Raw genomic sequence first — 12,500 nt, forward strand, 5'->3', positions numbered from 1 at the left:
TTGCCATGGATTAATGCACAGCTGCAAAATTTGTGCAGTAATCCTCAACTATGCTACGGTATTTGGTGGCAGGCTTTATTTAAGAACCATTGTCCTTAAAATAATAAGAACATAACATGCCACAGTCCTCAGTTTATATCTTCATATTGAGAGATAAATAAAGGCCAGAGCCTAAAGTTGTAAGGAAGCCAACATGAAGATAAAATCTGACAGTAAGATACATTAAGTGTAAGTGAATTGGGTTATAATCCAGTTAAGGCAGGGTGGCTTTGGGGCATGATGGGATATGAGCTGCACCTTAAATGCAGGGTTGGATTGTACGTATGAGAAGTATGTATTTCTAATAAAATAGAAGTGACATGAACAATATAAGCAAGACATGCTTGGAAGAAGTAAGAGTAAGATATGATGATTGAACAGAAATATGAAGATATATAATGACTGGGAGTCAAAGGGCTGTGGAAGTTATTTTTTAAACAGTAAATAATTTTTTATGATTGGTATACATTTACAGGTAGCTATTGAGGAAAAACAAATCAAATTGTCATTCACTGGGCTGGGGTTGTGGCCCAGTGGTAGAGCAATTGCCAAGCACGTATGAGGCACTGGTTTTGGGCCTCAGCACCACATAAAAATAAATAAATAAAATAAAGGTATTGTGTCCATGTATAACTAAAAATATTTTTTAAAAAAGTGGCATGCATTGTTTTTGCCTCCAGAAAACATCATTAGTGAACATTTGTGGAAGCTCTTTTCATCCAATAGCCAATTAAAAACGGACAAAATGGAGTTAAAAAAAAAAAGTCAATGTGCCATACTCTAATTCTGCGGAAATTTAAGTTTTTGAATCATCTGCTATTACTGCAAAAGAAACCATAGTTGTTTCACCCCCCTCAACAGATAATTGCACAGAGTCATTATATACAAAGACCAGACACTACTCTAGGTCTGAGAAATGAAGAGAGATCAGTCAAGCAAAGGACAATACTCAAGTGCTACATGAGATACAGTGTGAAGTTGACAGACACTGTGGTGCATTTCAGAAATTAAAAGATATGTCATTGTGTCTGTGGAGCTAAAAGACATGGAACTACAAATGAGTGCTCAAGTGTCAAGGTTCAATGCCTTTACATAGCCACAAAAAGTGTTTTCCTATGTGAAAGAAGGATATTTAAATGCTGATCACAAGAATGAACTCCAAATATCACAAAGCAGATTGTTAAAATTATTGTACTGAGTTATTACCCTCAATTAAATTTTCTAATATACCTTGCTGTGCTATAGTTAATCTGAAATTTGAGCTAATGAATCCAGTTTATCATAATGGAAAAACCTTGATTTCTGGACATATTTTAATGTTCTTTTTAAATTAAAATGTTTGTTGACTTGTCCGTATTAAAAAATCCTGTGCTAGTTATTGGAGATATGCAAATAAAAGCTGATTTGTCTAAGTAAGGTGAAAATTCTAGAATATAAGATTATTTCATAAGCAAGATACCTAAAGGAGAATCTGAGTTAGGGAAGGGTGGAACGAGAAGGAAGCAGTAGAAATGCTTAGGGTTCATGGGTGCTCAGTATAAATAGGGGGTTAGTTGAGAGGATGAATCATTCTTAACTTCTGTTTGGTAACTATTTGATGAAATGACCTAGATCAATATTGATAATGAAATCATAAGCTGGGACTAATTAAAGGGTACAGGGAAAAATCACTGAGCTTGATATAGTATAAAAACATGGATGCTAAAATCAGTCAGAATTGTGTAGAAATATTTATTCCTGTGCCAGGCATTCTTAGATAAAATAGTGGAGGAAGAGTCCTTCCCATATGTGTCTTACATTTCAGGGGGGTATTCAGGCAATAAATAAATAATTATAGCACCAGGTGATGAAATATTTTATGAAAAAATGAAGTAGAGTGAGGGGAGGAAAAGTATTGAAGATATTTTAGATATTTTGTCATTGAATAGTCCTTGACAAGTGTTGGTAAGAGAGTTGCCCAGATAGAAGCAAGAGCAAAACCACATTGCTGATGTTGCTGGAGGGGATTGTATTTTCAAGGCCCCTCAAAATGGCCTGGATACAACATTAGGTGTTCAATAAAATTAAAGTGAAATAAATTCAATCATAGGCAGTAGTGTCTCTAAACATTTAAAAAATGATTTGCCTTCTGGATCCAAAATGCTAAAAAAAAAGTGCATGCCAAATGTTAAAACCAGAAAATTAATTAATTAATTAATTAAAATATTCAAAGAGGACTAGGTCAAACATCCTTGATTTTACATGAGATCTGTAATCCCAGGTTTCCACTGGCTTTGAGAGGCTGAGGCACAAAGATCACAAGTTCAAGGCTAGCCTCAGCAATTTAGTGAGATCCTGTCTCAAGATTTAAAAAAAAAAATGGCTGGGGATGTGGCTCAGTGGTTTTGTGTCCCTGAGTTAAATCCCTGGTAACAAACAAACAAAAAGTGTGTGTGAGTGTGTGTGTGTGTGTGTGTTTTCACAAGAGAAATGCAGCTGCTGAGAGGCAGAATCATTGGCAGTGTCAGGCTGTAACTATAAGCAGGTATTTTCAACCCTAGGCAGTTTACTATTTTTACCATGGACTCTACTGGTACATAAGTAAAGGTCTCAGAAATTTTCTTGATATAGCATCTGGATTAGTATTGAATACAATAAGCTTCATGATTTATGTACTTTTTCTAAATAATATAATAATTTAGAACCTTTCTGTTATTTTCTCCATAAAATATCATATATATTTTATAGAGGGCAAGAAAAGTCCATTTCTATATAGTGAAGTGAACTTACACTTCAGAGATCCAATATGAATAGCTTAAAAAAATTTTTAAATCTGGGTAAATTGTATCCCAATTTTGGAAGGAACTTTATATTTTAAAAATTTGCTCACTATTCTACCATTATCTCTCCAGGAACATTTAAGATGACTAAGCTGAACTTTTGCTTACTTTTTGAGCTTTTGAAATATGAGTCATTTTGCCATTTTCTGTTCTCTCAGTCTTTATTTGGATTTTGTGAATTTGCTACAAGGCATCTTTACTCAGCAGGGCTTTTCAGATCAATTGCTTCTGCTAGACATCTATTATAATTGTCTTGCTCCCCAATATCTACACCTGGGCTGGGACATTGGTGCTGATACACAACTGTGACTCATGTAAACCTCTTGCTTGCCATTCTTCTAAGTCTGCTCTTTCAGAAAAAGTCAATGTATTTCTCTGCCCACATAATATTAATAGTAAATGATCTGGCATTAACAAGTATTTCTCTGCAATTAATCAATATTAATCAATACATTTTTATTGATAAAAGTATATCTCTTTATACAAACAAGTTTTGTTATGAAAACTTCTAAATATTTTTTTAAAAAGCAAGTGATTAATTATGATGGGTTGTTTGGCTAGCCCACAACAAGGAGATTAACTCATAATGTAGTTCCACTATCAGACTAATAATGTCATCCTCAAATTTCAGTTTAGGGAAAGGGGGAATTTGGTGAAGAAAAAAAAGCACATAAGAAAAAGGAGTAGATATTTCTAAGAGTTTGTGTTCTTCCTCATTTAAAGATGGCAGTATAATTTCCAAAGTAGTAAAATTTATAATTTTTACATCATTTTTACTCTTCTTCCTGGAAGCCTTTCATCCATGTGTCAGATGTTTCACTGGCTGTGATAGATGAAAGATGAGCCCAAATCCTTTTTACACTCCTTGCATTAACAGGTAAGGTCTAATCCCCACCCCAATTCTTGCATCTGGTCAAGGATTATGATTGTGTGACCAATAGAATGATGTGAAAGTAGTGCTATGCTGGTTTCCAGACCTAGATTTAGAGACTTAAGGGATTATGTCACTTTTGCCTTGAATAATCACTCTGGAAACCACCTACTACTCTCTGAAAAAGTCCAACCAGCCCTGTGAGGAAAGCAGCTGAGGTGTCTGGCAGTCCCAGCTGAGCTCCCAGCTGCCAGCCAGTGCCAACTTGATAGTCATGAGGGAAACCATTTGGAAAAAAGTGTACTCTAGCTCCAACTGAAATGATGCAGAGTGACCAGTATTCAATTTCTCTGACTAACCCCTGCACAAATGGCATGTAATGAGAAAAATGAATGATTTTGTGACCAAGAAATTTTGGAAGGTATTTTATGCACTACAACAATGCGCTTTCATAAACATCTATGGCAAGTCAAGCTTGCTGTGTCTTAAGACTGTTTTATACTGATCTGCACCAAGGAGGTGCCCTCTCCACAAAGCCATTTGACACAGGGCACTTGCGTGGTTCAGAGCACCATAGAACACTCTTACAAACAAATTGAATCAAGTAATTTACAGTAAGGGTTGAGTGATTAATATATATTTAAGCCACTAAGAAAAAATTTTAGTTGAAAAATTTAAAAGATTTATTGTAATCAATACATAAAATCAAAATTATTGGCTACCATATAATATTTGACACATATGCACACTTGTTTAAATCAAGTTTAGTATATCCATATCCTCAAAAACTTATAGTTTCATGTTCAAAAATTTCAAAGTCCTTTCTTCAGGATTTTTGAGATATATAACATGATATATTTATGTGTAGTTAATCTTCATACAATAGTATGCCAGAATTTCTTGTTCCTATTAAACTCATGGGAAAATTTAATTGAAAAAATCACAACATATAAAATAAATGGGAAAATATTAGATAATATGAGGAAAGAGAGTCCTGCAGAGTGTACAGAATATACTCAATATCCTTTCATTGTAGCTTGGTCTTCTAAATTTAAGAGATTAAATGAAAGGTGCACACATTGTATTGTTAGTTACTAAGAAAGGGCACCATGTGTAGTGCATTGTGTTATATTTTAAAGTAACCCACTGGCTACTCCTTTGACTAGGTAGTGTATCCCATTAATGTAGGAATGAGGTCTACCCCATCTTCAAGTCTTCTCCCACACTAAGTACAGAATATTCTGTCTGCTGTAGGTATTCAGTAAGTACCTGTCATGTAAAATCATAAGAAAAAATCTGTATACATATTTGCTATTATTGGACATGAAAATATGCTCAAATATTTTCGGAGGCATTAACATAATCAAATTAAAGACATATTTCTTTCCTCTATGGCTAAAATATCAAGTATAATATTGACCATACCAGTTGATTTTCAAATAATATGATTCTCTTATTTTCCTTAAATAACTAAATATTTGTGGCTGGGGTTATGGCTCAATGGTAGAGTGCCTACCTTGCAAGTGTGGGGCCCTGGGTTCGATCCTCAGCACCACATAAAAATACATAAATAAAGTAAAGGTATTGTGTCTAACTACAACTACAAAAAATAAATATTAAATTTTTTTTAAAATAACTCAATATTTTATGATTCTTTCCATACGTTTCTTGGGTCAATTTGTTCATATTTTATTCAATAGTTTTGCTTCTAAGTTCATGAGATTGGCCTGTGATCCCTTTTTTTTTTTAATGTAGTTTTCTGGTCAAGTTTTATTAACAAGACTAGGCTGTTCTCATAAAAAAAAAATGAGAAGGGTTCTATCCTTTGCTAATTTCTGATATAATTAACACCCTGTGACAATCACCATTTTAAAAGCCTTGTGTTTAAATTACTCCTGTAGGAAAAGTTTAAATAATGAACTTAATTCCTTAAGTAGTAATTGGAAATATTCATTGTTAAAATTGTAAAGAAAAAAATTTTCACAGATGATATTATTATATTTGTAGAAACATCTAAAATAATCTGTAAATCAATATTAGAAATAATCATTTGATTTAGAAGCTTGCAGCATAAAAGTTCAAAACAAAGAACTATGGAAAGAGAGAAAATAAAATTTAACAATAAAAGAACCTGTTTCAAAAAAAACATCAAAGCAGACAGAAGGAAGTCCCCGTGCGGTGGAAGCATAATGCAGAGGCTTTATTTTTGGGTCACCAGACTGAGCTCTGAACACAGCACAAGGTAACCCCAGCACCTCACACCAAACCAAACACCCTACATGGGAAATAGACATAATCTATCTTGGAAAACCTTATTCACCATCTATTGGTGGCCATGGCTACCAGAGAGGTTCTGCGGCTGATCAGAGAGATTTTGGAACTACAAAAGAGCAATATGAATATATAGGGAAAACATTAACACAACAGTCACACAAAGCTGGAAAGAAACAAACCCTTCTCAAGTTCAAGAGTCAAATAGACCACACACAATAATGAAAATACAAGGAAAGAAAGGACCATAAATGATATGGGACAATTCAACATTAGAAGAAGTAACATCTGCCACAGAAGGAATGTCAGATAAAGATTTCAGGATATACATGATTCAGATGATCTGGAGTCTCAGGAAGACTTTAGACAGCAAATGCAGACAATGAAAGAATACTTTGATAACAAATTATATCAACAAATCCAAGAAGCAAAAGATCAACTCTACAGGAAGATAGTGGTTATACAAAAAAAAAAAAAAAAAAAGAAAAAGAAAAAAACCCAGAAATTCTGGAAATGAAGGAAATAATAAACCAAATAAAAACTCAAACAAGAGAATCACCAGCAGAATAGAACACGTAGAAGATAGATAGAACATTAGACAATGAAGACAAAGTATATCATCTCGAAAAGAGTGTAGACAGAACAGCAAGACTGATACAAAACCACCAGCAGAACATCCAAAAAATATGGGATATCCTAAAGAGACCAAATTTAATAGTTATTGGGATACAGGAAGGTATAGAGGTCCAAACCAAAGGAATGAGCAATCTGTTCAATGAAATAATATTGGAAAACTTCCCAGACATGAAGAATGAAACAAAAAATTCAAATCCTAGAAGCCTACAGGATGCCAAAGACACAATAGATCCACACTAAGACACATTATAATGAAGATGCCCAACATACAGAACAAGGAGAGAATTTTAAAAGCCACAAGAGAAAGGAAGTAGATCAGATTTAAGGGTAAACCAATTATGTTAACGACTGATCTTTCAACACAGACTCTGAAAGCTAGAAGATCCTGGAACAACATATTTCAAACACTGAAAGATAATGGGTTCCAACCAAGAATCTTGTATCTAGCTAAATTAAGCTTCAGGTTTGAAGATGAAATAAAATCTTCCACAATAAACAAAAGTTAAAAGACTTTGCAGCTAGAAAACTGGCGCTTCAAAACATACTTGGCAAAACATTACATGAAGAGGAAATGAAAAATAACAATGAAAACCAACAGTGGGAGGTAGTACAGTAAAGGAAAAAACTAATCAAAGAGAGAAAACAAATCAAGTTAAATAACAAAATAAACAAAAAATATGGCTGGAAGTACAAACCATATCTCAATAGAAACCCTAAATGTTAATGGCTTAAACTCACCAATCAAAAGACATAGGCTAGTAGACTGGATTTAAAAAAAAAGATCCAACAATATGCTGCCTACAGGAGACTCATCTGATAGGAAAAGATATACACAGACTGAAGGTGAAAGGTTGGGAAAAATCATACCATTCACATGGACCTCGGAAGCAAGCAGGGGTGTCCATACTCATATCAAATAAAATAGACATCAATCCAAAGTTAATCAAAAGGGATAAAGAAGGACACTACATACTGCTCAAGGTAACCATACATCAACAAGACATAACAATCATTTGGGGAATATATATTAATGATTATTATGGTGCAGCTATGTTCATCAAACAAACCCTTCTCAAGTTCAAGAGTCAAATAGACCACAACACAATAATTGTGGGTGATTTTAACACACCTCTCTTACCACTGGACAGATCTTCCAAACAAAAGTTGAATAAAGAAACTATAGAACTTAATAACACAATTAATAACTTAGATTTAATTGTCATATATAGAATATATCAACCAACATCAAGCAGATACGCTTTTTTTCCCAGCAACACATGGATCCTTCTAAAAAATAAACCATATATTATGTCACAGGACAACTCTTAGCAAATACAAAGGAGTAGAGATACTACCATGCATTTTATCCAATCATAATGGAATGAAATTGGAAATCAACAATAAAATAAAGAAGAAAAATTCCTGCATCACATGGAAAATGAACAATATGCTATTGAATGAACAATGGGTTACAGAAGACATCAAGGAGGAAATTTAAAAAATTCTTAGAGGTAAGTGAAAACTCAGACACAACATATGGAAATCTCTGGGACACTAGGAAAGCAGTACTAAGAGGAAAATTCATTGCATGTTGTTTGCCGCAGTCCGGCTGCAGCAAAATAGCCGGGGGGTGACGAATAACTTCTGTAGATTGATACAGCAGGAGAGGGAGCCGTTTATTGTAGGACAACAGAGCTATTTATACATTTGTACAGCTTATCTTAATTAGCATAAACTAGATACATCAGTCAACCAATAAGGAATCTCCACACTTAATAGCTCACTTTTGTTACTTCTCAAACCACTCCCTCTGGCATTTTGCCAGGCACCATCCAGACTTGTTTAGGAACTCTAACATTTCTCTGGCAAAATACCACGTGTTATTTTGACTTGTCTACAGACCTTAACATATCCCCCTTTTGTTTAATTTAAATAAGGACCATAGTGGTTTTTACATAAACACCATAAATAACCTGCTACAAACAGAAAGGGAGGATACAAAATGCTACAATACCAAGCCAATTGATGGCTCCATGCAAGAAGCCCTTGGAAAAATTATACCAGCAATAACACCATTTGCAAAGATACTGAGTTACAATTTGTTGTAGATTACAGTTTGTCTCAGTCTAGATAAAGCAGTGTCTCAATAGATTAACTCACAGTCCAGGTAAATCACAGTCCAGGTCTGCAGGCAGCTAGCTTAAATCACAGTCCAGGTAAGTTCTGCAGGCAGCTAGCTTGAATCACAGTCCAGGTAAGTTCTGCAGGCAGCTAGCTTAAATCACAGTCCAGGTAAGTTCTGCAGGCAGCTAGCTTGATCCGAAGTCTCGTCCGGTTTTAGCCGAAGTCTCCTCTGGTTTCCAGCAACACTGGAAATTCTTCCACCCTGGTTTTTACAGGCACTGGGATGAAGGCAGGAACTCTTGATGGCTAAAGAAAATCTTGTAGCATTCTACTAAGAAAACAACCTTCTGAACAATTTAGTACATTATCTCAAGGTTTTTTACATTTGAAATAAGCCTTAATAGTGCTCATTACTCTTTAGCTTCCTGGTGTGGGAGAACCATTGTAGCTTAGTTATTGGCCTTGAAAATGACCAAATGTCAAGGACGCCGGTAGTGTCTTCTGCCGGCTATAGCATCCCGGGCAGCCCCAGATGGCCCTCGGGAGTGTCCCGGACTCAAACTGCTCGGGCACAGGGAGCAAGAGCCTGCTAGACTGTGTCTCCAGGTCAGGTCTAGATTTGGGCTCCCAGCAGTGGAAGAGATGGCTGCCGCTGCTTGGAAAGTACTTGTTGTACCGTGACCCGCTTGTGCACATGGCAGCTGCTGCACAGATTCGCGCACCCTCTAGTAACGAAAAGTATTCAGTAATAGCCTTTTGTTGCAACTTTTTTTTTGATAATCCTTTCTTCTTCTGAACTTTCTTTTTCTTTCTGATTAGAGTTCCTGGGCTCTTATCAACACATGCCCTAACTATTCTTGGTTCCACTTATCAAATTACTTCTCACCTCTTCCATATTTTCATCACAAAGACAATACAATACACTGAGACAAAACAAGACACAAACATACTGTATCAATCTTCTCCATTTTTTTGAAATGGCCATTTTTCCTCTCGCCCTATCTGCCTAGGGACGAGCAGATTGCTCCCGTCCTATCTATGGACGGGCAGCTTTTTTTTCATCACTTACCCCCGAGTGTCCCGGAGCTCCCCATAACGGGCCACCATCTGCCGCAGTCCGGCTGCAGCAGAATAACTGGGGAGGTGACGAACAATTTGTGTAGATTGATACAGCAGGAGAGGGAGCCGTTTATTGTAGGACAACAGAGCTATTTATACATTTTGTTCAGCTTATCTTAATTAGCATAAACTAGATACATCAGTCAACCAATAAGGAATCTCCACACTTAATAGCTCACTTTTGTTACTTCTCAAACCACTCCCTCTGGCATTTTGCCAAGCACCATCCAGACTTGTTTAGGAACTCTAACATTTCTCTGGCAAAATACCACGTGTTATTTTGACTTGTCTACAGACCTTAACAGTAGTTCATTCCTTAAAAGAAGAAAAAGCCAACAAATAAATGACCTCACACTACATCTCAAAGCCCTAGAAAAAGAAGAACAAATCAACAGCAAATGCAGTAGAAGGCAAGAAATAATTAAAATCAGAGCTGAAATCAATGAAATCGAAACAAAAGAAACAATTAAAATAAATGACAAAACTAAAAGTTGATTCTTTAAAAAAATAAATAAGATTGACAGACCCTTAGCCATGCTAATGAAAAGAAGAAGAGAATCCAAATGACTAGCCTATGGGATGAAAAATGCAATATCACAACAGACACTACAGAAATACAGAAGATAATTAGAAATTATTTTGAAACCTTCCTTATACTCTAATAAAATAGAAGATAGTGAAGGCATCGCTAAATTCCTTAAGTCATATGATCTGCCCAGATTGAGTCAGGAAGATATATACAACTTAAACAGACCAATATCAAGCGAGGAAATAGAAGAAGCCGTCAAAAGATTACCAACCAAGAAAAGCCCATGGTCAGACGGATATACAGCTGAGTTTTACAAGACCTTTAAAGAAGAACTAATTCCAATACTCTACAATCTATTTCAGGAAATAGAAAAAGAGGGAGTACTTCCAAATTCATCCTATGAGGCCAATATCACCCTGATTTCAAAACCAGACAAAGACACCTCAAAGAAAGGAAACTTCAGACCAATATCTCTAATGAATATATATTCAAAAATCCTCAATAAAATTTTGGCAAATCGGATACAAAAACATATCAAAAAGATTATGCACCATGATCAAGTGGGATTTATCCCCAGGATGCAAGGTTGGTTCAACATACGGAAATCAATAAATGTAATTTATCACATCAATAAACTTAAATTAAGAACCATATGATAATTTTGATAGATGCAGAAAAAGCATTCGACAAAATACAGCATCCCTTTATGTTCAAAACACTAGAAAAACTAGGGATAACAGGAACTTACCTCAACATTGTAAAATCTATCTACACTAAGCCTCAGACCAGCATCATTCTAAACGGAGAAAAACTGAAGGCATTCCCTCTAAATTCTGGAACAAGACAGGGATGCCCTCTCTCTCTCCACTTCTATTCAACATAGTTCTTGAAACACTGGCCAGAGCAATTAGACGGACAAAAGAAATTAAAGGAATAACTATAGAAAAAGAAGAACTTAAACTAGCAATATTTGCTGATGATATGATTCTATACCTAGAAGACCAAAAAAACTCTACCAAGAAACTTCTAGAACTAGTAAACAAATTCAGTAAAGTGGCAGGATATAAAATCAACACCCATAAATCAAAGGCATTCCTGTATGTTGGTGACAAATCCTCTGAAAAGGAAATGAGGAAAACTACCCCATTCACAATATCCTCAAAAAAAAAATACTTGGGAATCAACTAATAAAAGAGGTGAAAGATCTTTACAATGAAAACTATAGAACCCTAAAGAGAGAACTAGAAGAAGACCTTAGAAGATGGAAAGATCTACATTGCTCATGGATTGGCAGAATTAATATTATTAAAATGACCATACTACCAAAAGCACTATACAGGTTCAATGCAATTCTGACCAAAATCCCAATGGCATTCCTCATAGAAATAGAAAAAGCAATCATGAAATTCATCTGGAAAAATAAGAGACCCAGAATTGCTAAAGGAATTCTAAGCAGGAAGACTGAAACAGGTGGTATCACTATACTAGACTTTAAACTATACTACACAGTGATAGTAACAAAAACAGCATGGCACTGGCACCAAAACAGAGTAGTAGACCAATGGTACAGAATAGAGGACACAGAGACTAACCCACAAAATTACAAATACCTTATATTAGACAAAGGTGCCAAAACCATGCACTGGAGAAAGGATAGCATCTTCAACATATGGTGCTGGAAAACTGGAAATTCATAAGCAACAAAATGAAATTGAATCCCTATCTCTCACAAGGCACAAAAGTTAACTCAAAATGGATCAAGGATCTAGGGATTAAACCAGGGACTCTGCGTCTAATAGAAGTAAAAGTAGGTCCTAATCTCCATCACGTGAGGCTAGGCCCCAACTTCCTTAATAAGATGCCTATAGCACAAGAATTAAAACCAAGTATATATATAACACATGGGAAGGATTCAAACTAAAAAGTTTTTTTCTCAGCAAAAGAAATAATATTTGAGGTGAATAGGGAGCCTACATCCTGGGAACAAATTTTTACCCCTCATACATCAGATAGAGCTCTAATCTCTAGGGTATATAAAGAGTTAAACAAGATAAGCACCAAAAAAACAAATAATCCAATCAATGAATGGGCC

The sequence above is a fragment of the Ictidomys tridecemlineatus genome, chromosome 4 (assembly GCF_052094955.1).
Source record: "Ictidomys tridecemlineatus isolate mIctTri1 chromosome 4, mIctTri1.hap1, whole genome shotgun sequence".
Lineage (NCBI taxonomy): Eukaryota > Metazoa > Chordata > Mammalia > Rodentia > Sciuridae > Ictidomys > Ictidomys tridecemlineatus.